The following is a 20,779-nucleotide window of genomic DNA, read 5'->3' on the forward strand; positions in this document are numbered from 1 at the left end:
TTTCCTTCCTATTGGCCATGAGGTCTAAGGTCAACTCTCTAAGCTCCAAAGGGCTGGCCCACCCGGTCCCTTGCCCCACCATTAGAGACATTAAATTTTAGAGACATCCAAAAGATGGAAGCAAAGGTGGGTAAGGGAAAATGAACGTGAAAGTGTGGTTCAATCTCAATAGGAATGTTTTCAGGAGCACTAAAGCTTGGAGTAAGAAAAGAAAGCCCCCAAAAACAACCCAAAAAAAGTTCTTGTTTGCTTTGTTTGGGGTTCTTTTTTATTTATATTGATGAAAAGATGAAGATCAAAGAAGGGGGGAGGACCATTGCCGAGATGGATGAGGCTGTGGCAATGATGATAGATAAAAGACAGCTTCTCAGCTCTCATTTTCTTTCAGTTTTCTCTGCCAAGGAAAATCATTTTGAGCCTGAAAAGGACAGACTGAATATAACTAATAAGGAATTGAGACTCAAGATAAATGATAAGAGAACTACTAGCTTCCCTTGATGAGTTCCAGGCAAGTTGCACTATATCCCCAAGGTACTGGAAAAAGAACTAAGAGTTTTGATTGCTGAACCACTGTCATTGATCTTTGAAAGATGAAAGAGAATAGAAGGTGGGGGAACAATTTTAGAGAAGGGATCTTTTCTAAGTTAAGAAAATGTATCTTCAACCTATAAGCCCGGGAGTTTGACTTTCCTAAGGGAGGAAGAGGGTGAATTGAATAAAGCAATTAATCACCACAACCCACAAGGAAAGTAACTAGCAAGATACCGTGTCAGACACCTTCATCAGGTGAGACTACCTGTCTATTCAATCATCGACATAGAAAAGTTCTTAATCCATTTGGAAGGAGGGAAATCCATTGGGGAAAAATAAGACAATGCTAAACAAAGTACATTAGTTGGTTCAAGAGTCCTTAGTAGTCTATAGGGCTTGTATGAAAACAGAAAGCTAGTTCGAGACACAGCAGTCCAATAAGAAGTCTGCCCAGTGGCAGAACAAATCCAGCTAAGAAATGGATAAGGAACGCCTAGGAAACAGAAGGAGGCAATTTGATCCAAAAAGGGCCACCGACATGCCACCAAGAACAGGTCACGCCAAACTAACTTCAGTTTATTTTTTCCTAAATTGACTCGACTGGTAGCTCAATGGAATATTCTAGGTCTAACGTAGCTAGATTTTATCAAATGATATGACAGAATCTTTCATGATGTTCTTATGCAACCCACAGATGATCCCAAGAAGTGGGATGGGGCTGTATAGAGGAGATGGTAGCATCCTAACCATGACTTGGCATTTTGGTTTGTCCCAGGGTGAGGCAACTCTACCAAAAGGTACTTTCCTCTTCACTCTAAGCTGCGTAAGGGTCTCAATATTCCATGGTCCACACTTCTATTACCTGACTCACTCTAGAAGCTTGAAGTTCAGATGGCAGTGGTCTACTACCACTTTAAACCACATGAATTTTACTAGGTCTCCAGTGAAAGGCCAAGTGACCTATGGGTACAAATCTTTTTTTTCCCTTTAATAACATCCTTGAAAGGTTTAGTGAATAGACCTGGACTCAAATCCAGCTTCTGACACTTATCATCTGTATGACCCTGGATAAATTACTTAATCTGTGAGCCTTACTTTCTCATAGGTAAAAATGGATGGGCTGGGGGTAGGAGTAAACAAAATGACCTCAAGGATTCCTCCTAACTCAAATCTGCTCCTTGCTACCTACCTCTTGCAAAAGCCAGAAGTTGTAGGTCTGTATTAGTAAAGAGAGATTCTACCCGAGAAGTTCTCCATACAGCTAAAATTAGAAGTCCAGATTAAAACAAGCACCATCCTTAGAGTATAATAATGACGAACATTTATATAGCACTTTACGAATATCTCCTTTTCTCCTCATAACAAACCTGGGAAAGAGGGGCCATTATCATTCTCCTCTTACAGAGGAGGAAGTGGAGTCCCACAATTTGTAAGTGTTTAAAGCTGTATTTAAATTGAGATGTCTCCACTTTCCAGATTCAGAGTTCCATCCCATGTACTACACCTAGCTGCCTACAGACAATATGGTCTAGGTAGGGAGACTCGCTCAGGCAAAGTGTACGCATGGGGAGATTTCTTAACTCAAAAAAATTCATCAAGAGTGTATTAGATGTTGTAAAAAAAATTATCCTGGCATGGATTCTGTCAATACAAAGTTATTATTAAATAAAATAAAATTTTTAAAAAAAAGAGTATATTAGAATGCCTATTGTCCCTGGCCTTCCCCCCCCCCCCAACCTGGCCAGTGCTAGATTGAATCTCTCTTTGTCACTTTGAGGGATAGAAGATGGCACCGGAAAGTTGGTCTTATTTGCTTTTCTCTGATTAAGTAGTTTGAATAATTTTCAAGTGATTATTAGCAATTTGGGTTTCCTAATTTAAGAATTACACTTAATCACTTACCCACCAAAAAAAAATAGGCCTTAGTCTTATAAAATTCTGAATTCTTTATAGAATCTGGATGTTAAATTTTTTTTTTACATAAGATCTGGATGCTAAAAACTCCCCAGACTCCCCACTCCTGCATCCCCACCAATCTGTTTCCTTTTAAAAAACTTCCAAATTGTATTGTATCAAACTCCTTTACTCCATATAATCAAATTCATCTCTTCCATCTCCTATAAGTTCTTTCAGTAGTTTGAGAAGATTTTCCCCCCTCTCTAGTGTTGAGATAAACACATCATTCCTGTTTCTTCCCTTTTTTTTAATGTCTTGTTTTTGCAAACATTGATCCAACTGGAATTTATTGTAATATAAAAGGCAGCAGAGTATGGTAGACAGAGAACTCAATTTGCAGTCGGAAGACCCACTTCCAGATGCCAGCTTTGTTCCTTTAAAACCCAAGGGATTTGAGGCATGAAATTTTCTCTCTGTAGGCCTCAGTTTCCTCATTTTCAAAATAAAAGCATTAGATGAGATGACCTCCAAAATCCTCTCCAGTTCTGAATCCTTGGGTCTCAAATGCTGTGGTGTGAGGTGGGAATTTAAATATGTTTTTCACCATCTGATTTTCAAAACCATTATTCATATATATATATCCCTGTTACAAAGCATATATATTCTTTCCCCTATGCTTTGTAACAGGGATCTATCAAGCCCAAATCTATTATCTGCCTTTGCAAAGGATAATAATCAGAGCTGCATTTCTATGATACTTTCAAATTTTCAAAGCACTGCATATCTTATCTCATTTTAGCCTAATGTGAATTAAGTTCCATGGGTATTATTAGCCCCATTCTATAGATAAAGAGACTAAGATTCAGAGAGGTCTGGCTTTGGATAGGCCTAGAGTACAGGAAAACCAAGTTCAAATCCAGCCTCAGACACTTACTAGCTAAGTGAATCCGGATGATTCCCTTCACCCTGTCTGCCTCAGTTTCCCCATCTGTAAAACGAGCTGGCAAAGAAAATGGCAAACCACTCCAGTATCTTTGTCAAGAAAACCCCAAATAGGTCACAAAGCAGAGTCAGATGTGGTTGAAACCAACTGAACGATAGTTTTGGAGGGTGACAATGCTGGTAGAAGCCAAGAGGTTGGATTTCCATCAAGGTCTTCCAGACCCCAAACCCAAATTCTCCATCTACTCTACATGCTGGGTCCCATGTAATATAATCTGACAAACATCTGTTGATCGCTCAACTCTAGGCAATCCAAGCAACTGGCTTTTCTTCAACACCTACTTGGGGCTAGTGACTGAGGGCTACAAGAGGCTACAAGTGCTTCCATTCTAGGTCATGAGGTATTCTAGTCATGGTGATAAGAAATGGGCAATATCAAGCTCACCTTTAGCTGATAGGATTCAGAGCTTAAGCCTTATCATTGTACTGAGCCACCCCATTTTACATTTGAAGAAATAGAAAGGGGTCATCAAGCTAGCCAAGGGAAGAGCCAATCCTAGAAGCTGAGCACTCTCATTCTCAGTCCAAAGCTTGTTCCCACTGCACCACACCTACAGAGCTCCAACTCACATTCAAAGTGCCAATCATTCTATTCTATTCCACAAATTTTGATTAAGCCCCTATTCTGTTTGAGAATTGGAAAAATAACAGTCCCTGTTTTTGAGGAGCTTATTATCTGAGTTTGAGAGAATCAGCCATGTACACAAAGGTATGATGTAAAGATCAAACATTTTGAAAGCAAAGGAAAATTGCCCAGAGGGATCCCGGAGGGGGTAGCACTGAGCTGGTCTTATCTTACTTCCTCTAGCACTCTACCCAGCATCCCACAGCTTCTTCAAACAACAGACAGGAGGGAGAGGAGTACACAGACAAGACCTCCTGGCAGAGATCATGCCTTAAGTACAGAAGACTGCGTATGTTGTCAGACATGGCCAACATGTCAATTTGTTTTGCTTAACAACTGAACTTTTTTGTGGGGGTGGGTGGTTGGCACTTGTTGGGAAGGGACAGGTTGTTTTTTTTTTTTTTAAGAAAATCAATTGAAGATTTTCTTTAAAAAAAAAAAAAAAAAGCCCAAAGTGTATCTCAAACTGTTGGGGGTCCCCAGCTCCAGAAGCATCAGGGAGGAGGCAGGCTCTGCAGGAGCCCCAAATCCCTCTGGGCTCCAAGATGGCTTTATTCTCCTGGAGCCGACTCCAAGTGACAGTTTCAAGTCAATGTCAACTCAAGGTGGGGGAGCTGGAAGGCCCACAAGTCCTAAGAGAATATGAAACCCCCATCACAAGGAGAGAACACTCATCGTGGCCTGCTTCCAAAGCCTATTGAAAGCTAAGTTAATGTGAAAAATCTCTTTAATTCCCTTTTCAATTATTGCAGAGCACAGGGCTTCAATCCATGTTCTTTTCTGTTATGAACAATTCAACTCGGTTTCCAGTAATCCCCGTGCCTCTCACCTCCATCTGCTTCATTGGAGGGGGCGGAGGTCAGCCAGGGGAGATCTTTCTCTAACCCCACACCTATTCCCATGACAACCCAGTAGAGATGGTTATGCAGGAACATTACTAAAGGCTGTGTGTGTGGTATGGTCTGGACTCTTGGGAACAAGGGCCAGGGACTTTCCGGAAAAGAGAATGGGCTTCCATTCATTCAGGGGCAAAGGGCTAAGGGTCAGATGGAGAGACCCCGAGGCTGGCAAAGAGGGAACCCCAAAAGCCATCCAGGATTCAACAGGAAGCACATACTTTCCCATGATTGCCCTACCTTCTCTCGATCTTCTCTCCTTCCTTCTTTCCACGTCTCCAGTCGTTGCTCAGTCGTTTTCAGCTGTGTCCGACTCTTGGTGTTCTCGTCTGGGTTTTCTTGGCAGACACTGGAGGGGTTTATCATTTCCATCTCCAGCTCATTTTGCAGATGAGGAAACCGAGGCAAACAGGGTGAAGTGACTTGCCCAGACTCCACATGGCTATTAAAAGTGTCTGAGGCTGGCTTCAAACTCAGGAAGGTCGCTTCTTCCTGCCTTCGGGCCTGGCACTCTATGCACTGCAGTGCCACCCAGCTGCCCCTTCCATCTCCCTGCAGAGAGACTAGACTTCCAGCCAAGCCAAACTCAGGTGGGTAGAAGATCGTGGGATGCATTTGGTTTTTTCCCTTTTCAATTTCTTAGAGACAAGGAGCTTACATTTAAAGAGGGGTTTCTTCCCTTCTCTGCCTCAGTTTTCTCAACTGTAAAATGGTCAGGTCAGCCTAAGAAGCCTTATGCCTCTGCACAGACGGAGACATGGAAAAGACCTGAAATACATCTATCACTTAGTATTTCTACCCCATTTTACAGATGTAAAAACTGAAATGAAAGAGGGGAGATTGCCAGGGTCAATCTAAACAAAGCCTTCTGTCTCAAACAGAATACGATCAAGCTCTTAGGATCGTTTACTTAACACTACAAGGCACTTTCCTGCCCCTCAAACACACATGCCCCTTCTCAACGTTAAAACAGACACCCACATTTCCAGCCAAGCTGAGGGGAATCTTCTGGAAAGAAATTCTTATTATGTAAATAATTATCCCCTCATTTCTCATTCTTTGGTTCAGTTTTGATGCTCCTATTTGACAGAGGTTTGGGCAGATGACTCCCAGACTTTTAGGAAGGAGGCTAAGAGATCTGGTAACTCCCCTCATTTCATAAAGGAGGAAACTGAGACTTACAACAGGGACCCCCACTGCTTGGACCCGGTGGACTCTGAATCGTCTTTGGGATTGCAGCTGTGGCCGCCTAATAGCCCTTCCCCAGGCCCCACCCCCATCCCAAGGACCAGCTCTCACCATCTACCATGGGCTGCTGATTGGGCGAGTCAAACACGGACTCTCCCAATATCGACCTTCAATGAACATTGTCTTTGAGTATGAATGTTTGCAATCAAACACCTCAGTCAGGTTTAATGTCATGTGGCCAATTCAGCTCCCAGTGGACGTTTTACTCATCAGGCTGTTTGGAAATGTCTTGTCATTTTCAATTCTGCTTCAACTACCCTTGCCTCTTACTAGCTGTGTGACCTTGGACAGGTCTTTAATTTCAGAGCCTCAGTTTTCCGATCTGTCAAACAAGGGGCTTGGACCAGATGATCTCCAGGGTCCCAAGTCTATGACCCTAAGTCAAGAGAAAGCTCGTTTTTGTGCTGAATACAAATCAGATACCTTATTTTCATTCTGTTCAATCCACCCAGAATTTATAGAGTGCCTACATTGTGCCAGGCACCAGGCCAGAAGTCCCATCATTTGAGGAGCTGACATTCTCCCAGGGAGAACATTAACAACTGAGAAGGGGAGGCTGGGAAGGGAAGGTTTACCAGGAGGTGACCCCTGAACTAAGATTGAAAGACACAAAGCAAAAAAATTCATAATCATCATCATCATCATCATCATAAAGAAAAACTAAAAGAAGAAAAAAGGACAAAGCTTCTGAGGGGTGGGAAATGAGAAAGGGTTCCATGGTAGGCGGTGGGGCAAAGCCTGCAGAGACACGGAATCAAGTTCAGGGACCATCTAGGTGGCTCCTTTGCTTAAAGGATAGATAATGTGTATAACTTCCAGATTTATTCCTTGCTTCTTGGGCTTCTAGAACACTATACTACCCTCTTATTGAACCACTTTTGATCAGTACTCTTTGGTCCCTGGCTAAGTGACTTGTCCAGGAACGTAGAGCTTCTGAGACAGAGACAGAATTTGAAAGTGGGCCTCCTGTACTTAGAAATCACTGGATTAGAGACCAAAGTCCTGAGTTCAAATCTTGGCTGATCTTTTTCACTTGGACCAGATGCCCCGACCTCTCTCGAAGCTCAGCATTCTTTTGAGTAGGTCGCTATAACGGTCCGAGAAAGTCACTGGATTTCCATCAGAAATCTTCTAGACCATCAGCCTTTTTTATCAAGACCAGCTTCCAAACATTTCTGTCCCGCCACCCATGGTCCAGCCTACCACAGTATCTTCCACAGAGTAGGCATTGTGGACGGTTGGTCACGTCAGCCCTTTGCTTTCATCCTGAACAGCATTTTCACGGGAATCCTACTTTGGGGGCCTAACCTGGGATAAAAATGTGGATAATTCTCCCTCACCTACGCAGATGGGCAACTGTAGAAAAGAGGCTAGTTAGTAAGTATAGTGATAGGTGAAGGAACTTGCCCCGGTCACAGAGCCCACAAGGATCGGGGTGGGACTTGATCCCATGTTGCCTCAACACTAATGAGCATCCTTTTTCCCCTTTTGACTTAAAAGAATTTTTGAGAAATCTTGAAACAACAATCTCTACCAACAAGAAAGCAAGCAGCCTTTGCTATCTATCCTAGAGTGAATCTAACTGCTATAAAAGCAGCTGGGAATGGGGGGAGGAGGGAGGAGGACGGCACAGATGGGACCCAGAGAGGGAGAGGAGGGAGCATTTCAAGGTCTGTCTCGGTCCTTCCCCTAATCTCTCCCTTGTTGGCTTTCTGCATCTCTAACTTGAATGCCGAACCATCTTGTAGATGAATGTCAAAATCCAGAGAAGCGTCGATTATGGCAGAAATGCCATTGTCCTTGGAGCTCTTTGTCAATTCATCAGCTAAAATAACTGCTCACGGCTCAGTCAATTGAGCTGTGCTTTTGTCGTCTGATGGTCGGCGACCCATTCCTCCCACCTTGTTTGCATTAGCTGGGGCCATGATGCTCCTCAGCTACATGGCTGTTATGGGTGTTATTCCTACAGTTCCTTTCTGTGACCTTGGGCAAGTGGTAAAGGCAGAGTAGATCCAACCACTGCCTCTCAGATGCTTAACTAGCTGTGTGATCTTGGGCAACTAATTCACTTTTAACTTCATTTTACAGATGAGGGAACTTGAGGCACAAAGAAGTTGAACTCCATTGCTTCTAACTCTAATTCTATGATCTAAGTCACTTTTCTCTGGGCCTCAATTTCCTCCTCTGGGACCTGTACAAGACAAGAGGATCAAAGGCAGATAACTGAGTTCAAACCCAAGAAGGTGGCATGGTCTGCTAGAACACAAAAGCCCAAATGAACAAGCCAACAAGAATTTATCAAGTGCCTGTTATGGGCAGGGCGCTGTTCTAGGTGCTGAAGGGAAATAAAGACTACATTTGAAAATAGTCCCTATTTAAAAAAAAAAAAACTTACAATAGTGACCATAATTCACTCTGCTCAAAAATCATTCTACTTGCATAATAAATGCCTATTACTTTAAAAAAAAAAAAAGGAAAAAAGAAAAGAAAATAGTCCCTATACTCGCAAAGTGGGGCAGGGTAAATAACAAATAAACAGGTAAGGACATATGTGTTAATCTTAGGAGGAAAATGGAGAGAGTATGAATAACTAAGGGGAATCAGAGAAGTCTTTCCATAGGAGAACAGTAAGAGCTCAATACAGAAAACAAAAGTTTAACTGCAGTTTCTACACTCTCCTACTTCTGTGACCAGGTAAGGCTCTTACTGTCTCCCCACCTCAATTCCCCAGTTTACATGGCCTAAAGGACTAGTGTCCTACCCACATGGAGTGAAGAGCTTCAGACTTGGTAGATGTCCTATAACTCTGTACCCATTTTGACAACGAAGGCCACCCAAGGTCTACCTGAGCTGGGCATGAAATCCTTCTTGGGTATCTTTCCCTGCTGAGGCTAAAGAAACCTCTTTTTAAAAAACTGATGAACGACTGCCAAGTGTCTCATTTTGTCCCAATACTGCACTGGGGACAAGCCCAAGTCGGGCCCCGGGCCACCACAGGAGGTTAGGTCCAACCCTATTATATATTGGTTCTAGCTGATGCACTGGATGATTTGGGAAAGAGGAGGCTGGGATTAAAACCAGTTAGGGGAGTGTGGGACAGGAGCTAGGTGAAGGTGCTGGAAAGGGGATATTCATATCTTTAATTCATCAGAAAGTACTAAAAAAAAGGCAGGCTATGGTCTAGAATGAATTTTTACTATTAAAATAAGTTTCAAATCCATCCTAACCCATAAGTAAGAGATGTTTGAAGACAGCCTCCCAATTCCAGATTTCCAAGGGGGAGTGGTTCACCAGAATTCCATGGGTACTTTTCCCTGGAAAGAGCTTAAAAGCTCTGGGGAAGAAGTGGGGAGTCCCCCTGGTCCAGGCTCCCTTACAAACATTAAAAAGCTTCCCTACTGGGCTCCGGGGAGAAAAATGGCATGATAATTCAAGGCCCCACTATAATCCTATGTATTAGGGAGAGAGAATGGCAGATTAGGGCTCTCCTGAGAAGGAAGAGTAAGTGAGTCTGAGTTTAAAAGACTCGATTATAGAGTGATAGAGGAATTCAGGGGAGGGCATAGGGTGAAGCAGCAGGAATCAGAGTTGGCCAAAAAGGCTCCCTGAAGGTGTGGGAGGAAGGGGATGGTTTGAGTGGGTCTTTAAGGCATTGCCAGGATTTCAGAAGAGAAGGCATTTTAACCGCAGTAGGACTGAGTTGAGGGAGAGAAGAAGGGGAGCCCAAAGTAAGGAAGGCTGGCCTGGCTGGTGAGAAGAGGCTTGTGGTCCACCCACATTGGCTGGCCAGGGCAGGCATTGCCAAGGCTAAACCCAAATCCAACTTGATTCTCCTCAGGCCGGTACCACTTCCAAACTCCTCTATCCATTGTCCATTCTCTCATACTATATTATACAAGGCCCCAGAAACAAGACAAAAATTAAAAACTTTCCTTTAGTTTACGTTCTACAGGAAGGGAAACCTTTTGTCCACAGATAAACAAATACCCAAAAAAAATGTCAATATATAAAGTAATGGGAGGGGAGAAAAGAGGGAGAAGGAGCACACTAACTAGGGGAACGAGAAAAGGCTTCTTCTAGAAGACAGAATTTCAACTGGGCCTTGAAGGGAATCTGAGATTCTAAGAGACTGATGCAAAGGCACGGAGGTGGTAGATGGAATGGCACCTACGAGGAACAGCAAACAAGATAGCTTGGTTGGAACAAAGTGGGCAAGTAGGAACAGTGTGAGATTATTCTTCTTACACTCCTCTTTCCCAGTCATTCCCTATATATTAATTAGTCACCTAATCCTGTCCATTTCTCCTTTAAAATGGCTCTCACACGTGCCTCCTCATCTACTCTGACCATCTTACCACATTTGTCCCCTCCTCTCTATTCTGACTGCATCCTAATCCATCTCAAGGCGAAATTACTGTCAGAGTTATAGCTGACCTCCGTTTCCAATCTCCCTAGCCATCCTGATACTACTACTAGATCTGATCACATCCGTCTCCTGCTCTAAAACCTTCCCTGGCTCCCCATTGATGTTAAGCCTAGGCTGGCTTTGCCTAATACCCAAAGCCCTAAAGCATTGAATCTCACCTCTTACTACAAAGGTAAACTCTGGGGACCTTACTAATCTGGCACCCAATCTGTCTTTCTAGCCTTACCTCACCCAAACTAAACCAAATCAGTCCCCTTTCTATTCCTCCCCTTTTCCCAGAATTCCAATCATTCCCACCTCAGTGCTTTTGTTCATGCTGTGCCTCTACCCAGAATGCTCTCCTTCCTTTCTCCAGAAGTCTTTCTTAATCATCCCTGCCCACAATAATTTGGTCATTCAGCAAATATTGATTAAACGCTGACGGATCTTTCCATCCCCTGAACTCCCCTAACATTTACCATCTCTGTCCTACCCATTAATCATCTCTTACCCAATACTGGGAATTAAGTTGTATGTCTTACTTCCCTGACCAGACTCTTAAGTTCTCTGAAGATCATGACTGTGGTTTATCAGTTTCTCGATTCCACGTGCTGCCTAAGTCACTGCTATGCACATAGTAGGTGCTCAATAAATCCACATTGAGGGAATGGATGAATAAAGAAGGGACTTTGAATGCTGGTTAAGATTGAATATAGACTTAGATTATCGGAGCAAGGGAGGGATGTGACCAGTGTGACTTCTTTTTTGCAAGAAGTGATCAATCAGGCAGGGATGCTAGAGGGTAAGTCTGTCTAGACTCCTGTCCAAAGGGATTTATTATGAGAAGACTCAGAAGATCCACGCTATACCATAAAACATCATCCTGTAGCATGCGTGGCCTCCAAGGAGAATATTAGAGCTAGACTCGAGAGAACTTGAGAAAATTAACTACACAAGAAGCTCACGGGTTAGAGCTGGCAAGCAAAGCGTGCTACAATGGAAAGAATCTGTTGTCAGAGAATCCGGGATGAAATTCTGCTTCTCCCGTTCACTGGCTGGGTGAGCTTGAGCCAATAGTTTTTCCTCTAGATCACAACCTCATCCTGTGTCAAATGAGGAAGCTGGATATCCAGAGTCCCCTCCGGTTCTAAATGTTTGAAAATATTCAAAAGACTGAGACCCAGGGAAGGAAACTGTTCCCCAATGGCACATAGTGGGTCAGTGGCTGAAAGCTGAAGCCTCCATCCCCCCACACTTTGCCGCCATGGTCTGAAGATGCATTGCCAGCCTCATCTGTGGTTTATCCCCACACGGCTGTCCTTTCTAGCCTCCTGCTGCCTTTATGGGACTATTAGTGCTCCTGGCTGGAGGGGGAATAGCCAGCGATGCTTTCTCAGTCCATCAGCACGGTTGTTAAGCAATCAGTGTTAGATGAGAAAGAATATGGGCCTCGAAAGTCAGAAACAGGAGCGATTCTCACTCCTGCTATCTCCAGTCTCGTCTGGCCCTTTCGTTCTCTATTCCTCAGTAGCCTCACCTGCTTACACTACCTACTCCGTCAAGGTGGTATGAGGACCAAGTGAGGGAATGCATGGGAAACGCTTTACAAACCATAAGACACTACATAAATGGCAGATATTCTGGAGGGAACATAGTACGGTGGAAAGTATGCCATTCTGGGAGTCAAGAGACCCAGTTTCAAATCTCAGCTCTATCACTGTCAGATTTTATGTCACTATTCTGGGCCTCGATTTTCCTCCCCTATAAAATGGACCTAATACTATATATACTTAATATCTTCAAGATATTCTTCAGAAATCTTCAAACCATTATAGTAATATGGCCTATTGTTATTAAGAAAATCTGGGCAAGTGAGAACTTCATCCTGTAAAAGCTCTCTCTCCTGGCTTATTTTAACAAGAGGCCTCGACAGTATTTAGGAAGCCTGACCCTTTTGTGCTCAGGAGAAAGGAGAATTTCCTCAGAACACTGAAAGCGATGTGTCCATCGTGCTTCAAGAAAATCCATTTCTAGGAATCTGCAAAATACGTTCCCCGATAACAACTGCCTTCATCCTCAAGCACTGCGCTGGGCACCTTTGGCAATACCAAGTAAGACACGGGCCCTGCTTATAGAGAAGACGGGACACTGACATTATGTTAAAAGCTCGGTCCCACCTGGAGGATTTCCAAGCCCTTTCCTCACAATCAACCTCAGAAGTAAGATTATCCCCATTTTACAGGTAAGAAAAATAGAGGCCCAGAAAGAAAAGATGTGACTGGCACATAGATACCGAGTGTGGAGTTTGATCCAGGACTCAAGTCCAGGACTTACCGATTCCCAAAACATCCCCCACAGTGGGCGGCCCCTGGGAAAGAGAGCTGCGGCAGAGGCGCCCTGCCAAATGTGTGGTGGGTGCAGAGAGAAAATGCAGCAGGAATCCAGAGGAAGGAGAGGTCTTCAGTCCTATTAAACTAATTGAGTCTGAGAGAAGGCCAGAGGATCCGCAAGACATCGTAATTAAATGAAGCCGATCGATGCCAGCCCTTAGCAGCAGCAAAACCTCCAAAGCCATTGGCTGGGACGGGCACAACTGCTCTGTTTGAGGAGCCGCAGAAATGAATTACGGCTGCAATTATGCAAGTGATAAAATGCTCATCTAAATGGGAGCTGTCAAGACTTCATTTGGTTAAATGCTCTGCCCAGAAGCAGGCCACCAGCCGCTATATCATTGCCCGTTTTTCTGGCCTGTGGTCCACATGATTAATGAGGACCCTTCTGGGCTCCTCTAGGAAAAAGGCAATCCCACTACTCAAGAGGGTGGAGGTTTCCAGCAAGAAGGGGGTGGAGCTAGTGACTCTGCCATCCATCCCTGAAACGCCTTCCCTCCTTCTCCAGCTTTGAATCAGAAGGTTGAAAGCAGGAAGGTGCCTTTTGAGCTCTTTTGCCCAAGCCCCTCATTATACAGCAGGAAACTGAGGCCCACTGAAGAGAAATGATTTGGGGACACAGATAGTAAGTAGGAGGGCAAACCGACCAGCACTAAGGATTATCACCCTCTGCTACCATTACAGGTGAGTCCAAGGAAGCCATCCCAGGTAAAGGTCAAATGATAGGATTTAGAGCCGGAGTATCTTAGATGCCTCAGTTCCCTCGTCTGTAAAATAAGCTGAAGAAAACGGCAAATCACTCTAGAATCTTCACAAAAAAAACAAAAAACAAGAAAAACACCCAAATGAGGTCATGGGGAGTCAGACACGACTGAAAATAGAAGACTGAACAATAACAATCTTAGATCTTAGAGGGCATCTCACCTAAACTCCCTCGATTACAGATGAGGAAAGTGAGGCCCAGAAAGGAAAGACTCTGTCCATGGTCACACAAGTAGTGAATAGCAGGATTAGGAAGAGCTCATAAAATGTGCATGTCATTTAAAGGTAATATATTGCATGATAGAATCTTTTTTTTTTAAAGATCTTAACAGGACACAATAATGTGAAGCTTAGAAAAAACTATTAAATATAGAGATAAATGTGAAGGTCATATAGTTGGATTCAAAAAACCATCTGCCCGAGTAGAGGATGGAAGGTGCTTGGCTAGTTCACCAAAAAAAAAAAAAAAAAAAAATGGGGAAAAGGGAAGAAGTGAAATCAAGTGAACTGCAAGGTCAAAATGAGTCATGTGATCTGGGGTATACTATCAGAAGCGGGGTGTTCAAAACGGAAGGAAATGAGAATGAATAACCTCTGATCTGGTTAGCCCACATCTCAAGTATTGTGTTTGGTTTTAGGCACTCCATTTTTAAAAGGATGTCACTAGATCGGGAAGCTTCCAGGAACTGGCAAGCCTCAAGAACATCAAGAACTGAGATTGAGCCTGAAGAAGAGAAGACCAAATACATGAGGGAATCAAGGTAAGATTTTCTCTGCTTGGACCTTAGAGGGCAGAGCAAGGAAAAGCAAGTGGAAGGGTCAAAGGGGTAAAGAGCCAAAAATCGGGCAGAACATAAGGAGTACAGAGATCGATTTAGGTTTGGCATCAGGTAAGTGAACGAGGCCCAGGCCCCCCTGGACTGGAGAGGGCCCCGGGCCCAACTGTCAGAAAAAGGAAGAGGGCAAGAGCTTGCAAATTATGGACCCGGTAAGCTACTTTGGATTCTTGGCAAAATTCTAGGTGAGCTAATTAAAAGGATGGATCATGAGCACTTAGAAGCACTTAGACTTAGAAGAATCCAGGGATCTTGCTCTGGAACATGTCCTGCCAGCCTTAATTTCATTCTTTTTTTTGGACAGGGTTGCTAGATCAGGGGAATGCCCCGCAATGCCTGGATTTCAAACTATTCACTGTTCCCTCCCATTATTTTTGTGAATGAGGCAGAAAGACGGAGGCCACACAATCATCCAGTTGGATGGAGATGTTGAATTTGTAAGACCATCCCAAGCAGAAGCAATTTCACATCTCTAGCCTCTGATCTGAGGCCTTTCCTCACCTCCACCCTTAACACTTGCTCCCTCCTCAGATTACTTTGCCACTTTCTCTCGGAATGTCGTATTCCTTCCTCCCTCTGCTTCCCCTAGTAAAATGTGAGATATGTAAAAATAAGGGTTACTCATGTGTATGTATACACACACCACAAAGTTACACGCCCGAAGCCGTCAACTCAACTGTTCAATTTTCAGTATGAAAATCTACATCTTAGCAAACTACAAATAGGGGCTTCGTTTATTTTGTTAATTGTCTAAACTTTAGTACTAAAAAATATTTCTAATGCAGATTAAATCGGTGTGTCATGGAAACATTTTTAGTAGACCCAACATCCCCCTCTAAATATGTTTGTATGCATACACGGGTATATTATCGCTTTGTGTCTGTATCCCCATTGTCTTAGTCATAATAGCTACTGAGTCAATATTTTTTAACTGAGCCGAAGTCAGGTAGCACATCTCCCCTCAGCCTTCTCTTCTTCAAACTAAACCCTCTCATGTCCCCTCAGCATGCTGGTCACTCTCTAATCTGTTAGTCTAGAAGGTGATCCTCAGAATCCTCTTGATGGGCTCTGTCCAGGTCAGAGGACGACGGAACTACCAAGAGGAAATCACTTCCTGTTTCTGGGACCTAACTTCCTCTTCTGGCAAATGCCTGGGACACTGTCCCTGAATGGTGAAGTGAAGTAAGGAGGTTAGTTGAGGGTCTAGAGCCATTAATGAAGAAGGCCAGAAAGCCCCTTTGACTGTTCTTGTGCTTCCTTAATGTAGCCTAAGATAACACACACAGTCTGGCTGCCCTGACTCTCCTTAAGTGGAGACTCAGCTCTGGGCTCCTGCAGCCAGCCAATGGCTGCTGAATGGACTAGGTTAGCAGCTCAGTGGTGGTGGCTGCAGAGAGCCATGCTGTGCTTTAAATGGATTGGAAAGAGGAGCAAATTGTGTGGACTGAGTTGTACCCATCCTGTGTCTCGTTCATTCATCCAGCCACAGGGACGTGTGATATTGTTCATTCGACTAACCGACAGGAAGTGCCCGCTATGCATTGGGATGCGATAAGTACTGGGGATACCAATGATAGGCACTGGGGATACCGACGGAAAAGACTCTCCCTATCCTCAAAGCTTTCCTGGGGTGGGATGCAATAGTAAAATGATAAGCAAATAAATACAAGGGGAGAAGGTAATCAGTAAGCCTTTATTAAAGGCTTACTGTATGCCAGCCCAGGGGATAGAAAGACAGAAAAAAAAAAACCCACCCCCTTGTCCCTGTCGTCCTGGGAGCTCACAGTGGACTCTGCTTCCAAAACCTCCCTCTAATCTACACCTTTGTCCGAGTTCCCACTAACTTCATGGCCTCTTGCACAAAGACTAGCCTCATTTCCAATTCAGTACCATTGCCAGTGTAGCATTCTAGTTCGGTGCCCCTACCCAACTAGCAGGGTGACCGGAGCCAAGTTACTTACCCGATCCTCATCTGCAAACTGGATATACTCATATATCATAATATGGTTGCAAAGCTTATGACTAAGAGGAATCCTAGCACAAAGAGAAGAAGGAAGCCTTGGGTTGAAATCTTTCGAGAGGACTTCCTTCCCCCCCCCCTCCACCCCAGGGGAACCCTGGTAAGTCACAGAACCTCTCAAAGTCCCAGGTCATTTCCAACTGAAAGGCTTATCTGCTTTTAGTAAAGATGTTTATCGCCTCTCCACCAAATGCTCTCCCTCACCTCCTCCAGGGGAGCCCCCCTACCTTTTTACAATGCAAATGCTCCAGGCCCAGTAACTCAATTTGTTTTTTTCAATTTAGAGGTGAATTATTCCATGGGAGGATTTCTTCCTAGGGTGTCTGGACTCTGAAAGCCCAAGGGTTAGAGGATGTGGGAAGGTCAAGAAGGAAAGCACAACAGAAAATGGAAGAGGAAGGGGCCGGCCTCAAACAGACTTGGCTGACACGAGAAGAGACCATCTAGTCCAGTTCTCTCATTATATAGAAAGGGAAACCAGGCCCACCAGAGAGAAATGACTTGCCCAAGATCACATGGCAGAGCAGGCGTTCAAACCAAGTCCTCTTCACTCCAAAGTCGGTGTTCTTTCTACCGAGTTCTCAGACACATTTTGGAAAAGAAGCACAGAACCTATTTTGTGCTAAGATCAGTCAACTACTACTTCCAAAGTACTGAACTGTGCGTGGTACCGTGCTGAGCACTAGAGATACGGGAGGAAGACAAAAACCCAATTCCTGCCCTCTAGGAGCCCCCGTTCTGATGAGGAAATAACTAGGTGCATACAAGATACAGACAAAGGAGGAAGCTAAGCTCAGGGGGATAAGCTGCGGAGGGGAGGGGGAAAGGCCTCCAGCAAAAGGTAGGAGGCAGAAATAGAAAGGGAGAACATAACAGACAAGGAAACTATGCCAAGCCGGAGTTGGGAGATGAAAGAATAGCAAGAAGGATCGTATGGCTAGATCAGAGTGTGTGTAGGGGGGTAATGGGTAAGAAAACTGGAACAATAGAGAGGGGTCAGGCTGTGAAACAGGAGGCCTTTATATAGCTCCTGGAGGTAATAAGAGAGCCATGCTCACATCTTTCTATGCTCAGGTTTGACCATGTCACCCCCTCTCTACAATAAATGGCTCCCTATCACCTCCAGGATCAAATATAAGATCCTGTTTGGCTTTGAAAGCCCATCATAACCTGCCCCTCCCTCCCTTTCCAGGCTTCTTACGCCTTCAACACCTCCCCCACCATCGCCCAGCAGCCATCCCCACAAGCACACTCTGAGATCCCGAGATACTGTCCTCTTGCTGTTCCTCAAAGCTGGCACTTCATCTCCTGGCTCCAGGCACTTTCACTGGCAATTTCCCATATCTGGAATGTTTTCCCTCCTGTTTCCCCCCCTCCTGGCTTCCTTCAAGTCCCAGCTAACAATCCTACCTGGGGCAGGAAGCCTTTTCCCATTCCTCTTCATCCGCAGAACCTTCCCTCTGTTGCTTATTTCCACTTTATCCACTTGTTTGTACACCATCATCTGCCTGTTGTCAGACTCCAAGCTCCTTGAGGGGTAGGGGTGTCTTTTTGCCTTGGATGCTCAGCGCGGCAGGGAGGGGTGACATGGTCAAACCTGAGATCTTTTTAAATCACCTTGGAAACTGAGGCTGGAAGAGGGAAGGCCTTGATGCAGAAGGCTGTTGCAACTGTCCAGGCACAGGTTAATGAGTCCTCCTGAACTAGAGTGGTAAGTGTGTGGAAGGAAAGGGACGTAAATATTGAGAAGGTAGAAAAGACAAGTTTTGTATGGGGGGGGGGGGGTAAGGGGACAGAGGGGAGAGGAGGGAAGAGCAGGAGAAAGAGAGAAGGACAGCACTGAGGTTAAGAGTCTAGGGGACCTGGACTATGCCGGTGCCCTGCCCTAGAGAGTCAGAGAGGCCAGGGATATGCTGGAGCCAGCTCAAACCAGCCGGAGCCCATTGTTAAATCTCCATGGGAGGATTTGTTTTGTAGATTGTCTGCACTTAAGAAATTGAAGGAGAAATTATTAAAAATGCAGATTTCACTTGAAAGAGTGAATTTTCCCCAACAACCAGTAGCTAAACAATTACCAGCTTGCCCCCTGCAGTTGGGCAGTTTGGAAAAGGCTAGTGGGTGGAGGAAGATAAAAGAGTTCTCTTGAGAGAGAGGATAGCCAGTCGTTTGTGATTCCACACTAAAAGCCTAGCCACAGGGGAGTAAAGGAAAACCAAGGTCAGCAGACAAACACTGACCTTGCCAAGGGAGTAGCTCGGCAGCCCAGAACCCAGGACCAAGATGGGCTCCACGGTCTGAGGGACAAACCAGCTGAGCTGTGGGCGGTGGGAGATTCATTCAGAAGCTCAGTAGCCCAGGAAAGACGTTTATTCGGGGGAGGAGGATAGGTAGGGCTGGGTTATTAAACAATAGCACCACATAGAGCAAAACTTACGTGTGTTCTTTTGACGTTACTTGGAAAAGTACTGGACTAAGAATAAGGAGGCCTGGATTCCAGTCCCAGCTCTGACACCGTATGTTATTGGGCAAGACGCTTCCTTTCCTATGTGCCTCAGTTTCCCCATTTAAAAAGGGGAAGTGGATTAGCTAGATGGTCTCTAGGGCTTTTCCAGCTCTGACTTTCTAGAAATCAATGGTTTAATATTTAACATGTATTGGTCTACCTACCATCTGGGGAAGGGGGTGGGGGGAAAGAAGGGGGGAAAAAATCAGTGGTTTATAGCAGGGGATATGGGAAAGTGCTTTAGGAAGAACACTGGGTACGGAGTCAGGGGACTTGGATTCCAACCCTACCTAGGTCAGCAGCCCAACTTGCCGTGTGAATTTAGACAAGTAAGTCTCCTGTGACACCTGCAAATCACATATTGATAAGTATCTGAAACCACATTTGAACTCAGAAAAGATGAGTCTTGCCCACTCCAGGCCTGACACTCCGTCCACTGCAGCGCCCCCTAGCTGCCACGTGGCCTGCAGGGCTCTTTATGTACTATTTAGTGGCCCCGTTTCTATTTGAGCCTACCCTAGTCGGTTTACTGCCCACTCCCACCTCTTTGTGCGCTCTGTACATGAGGCGGGCATAGAGTTCTAAGGACCCAGGGACCAATCGCTTTGTGAGGTCACACTCCAACCCAACCAAAGAGGTCGATGTCTCACGAGGGTGAACATGGACCTCCTGAGAGGGCGAGAAGAGCAAAGTCATCCTCCAATCGACAATCAATTAACAGGGGTCAGAAAGAGAACGTGGACCTCAGGACCCAAAGCTCCACGGTGAGGAAAACAGAAACCTTGTGACACTAGAAGGTCACTGCCTGAGGAAGAAGCAGAATGGGAGAAGGAGGGAGAGAGCTTTCTATTTTAATTAATGAGCCTGGCTAACTTGGTGCAAAGCCAACAGACTAGAAGCCCACTCTCCAAGACGCTAAGTTGTAGAGCAAGTGCCCTTCTAAACCTGTAAGGGGAGGCTCCTCATTACGACTTCCTTTTGCCAGTGAAATCATTGATCTGGGGGAGGGGGTGGGTGGGAAATAAATCATGTGTGCTTGAAACATTCATCAAGAAAAGTGGGAGCAGAGAGTATGAAGAAATTACTAGGACTAACGTGGGGAGACAAGACCACATGGGAGAGGAATAGGAAGAGGCTGGCTAGCCCAGCTCCCTCCATAATGATAGCCAAGATCTCACGAGTGCACCAGACTGGGGCAGTCAGAGAGAAATCCAGAGAGAAACTGCTACCTCGTCTTTCTAGCCTAAGGTAACCAATTCTACCAACTCAGGGCTGACTAGAGCAGAAACTGAGGCAATAGCTCTGAATCAGGATTGTGCCCCAGGGTTCTGAAGAAGACTGGGCCAACAGCCCAGGACCACGAAATTTGATCCTGGACTCGGCACCACCCTGGGAAAGTTAATGTTGCCTACGCTGTAGTTAGGCAGTTCCTCACAACTAACTCCTAACAACTAACAACTGGGACCACCCAGGAAGACAGTGATCAGACTGAGCCCTTGATCTGACTGAGTTCACAGGAAATTTGCAGTTTCCTGTGATCCCTGAAGAACAGAGCACTCAATACCTAAAGAATAAGGCAGCAGAAACCCAAATAAAATAGGCCAAGACTATTAGGCTGCCACAATAGTTCTGATAGAAGTGCAGAACCTGGCCCTAACACCAAGT

At 44.8% G+C, this 20,779-nt stretch overlaps 1 pseudogene; it reads right to left on the reverse strand.

Moving 5' to 3' along the window:
- The window catches only part of LOC127543109 (AN1-type zinc finger protein 4-like), a 123,872-nt pseudogene that overhangs the window by 97,422 nt on the left and 5,671 nt on the right, over positions 1-20,779 (reverse strand).

The sequence above is a fragment of the Antechinus flavipes genome, chromosome X, assembly GCF_016432865.1.
Source record: "Antechinus flavipes isolate AdamAnt ecotype Samford, QLD, Australia chromosome X, AdamAnt_v2, whole genome shotgun sequence".
NCBI lineage: Eukaryota > Metazoa > Chordata > Mammalia > Dasyuromorphia > Dasyuridae > Antechinus > Antechinus flavipes.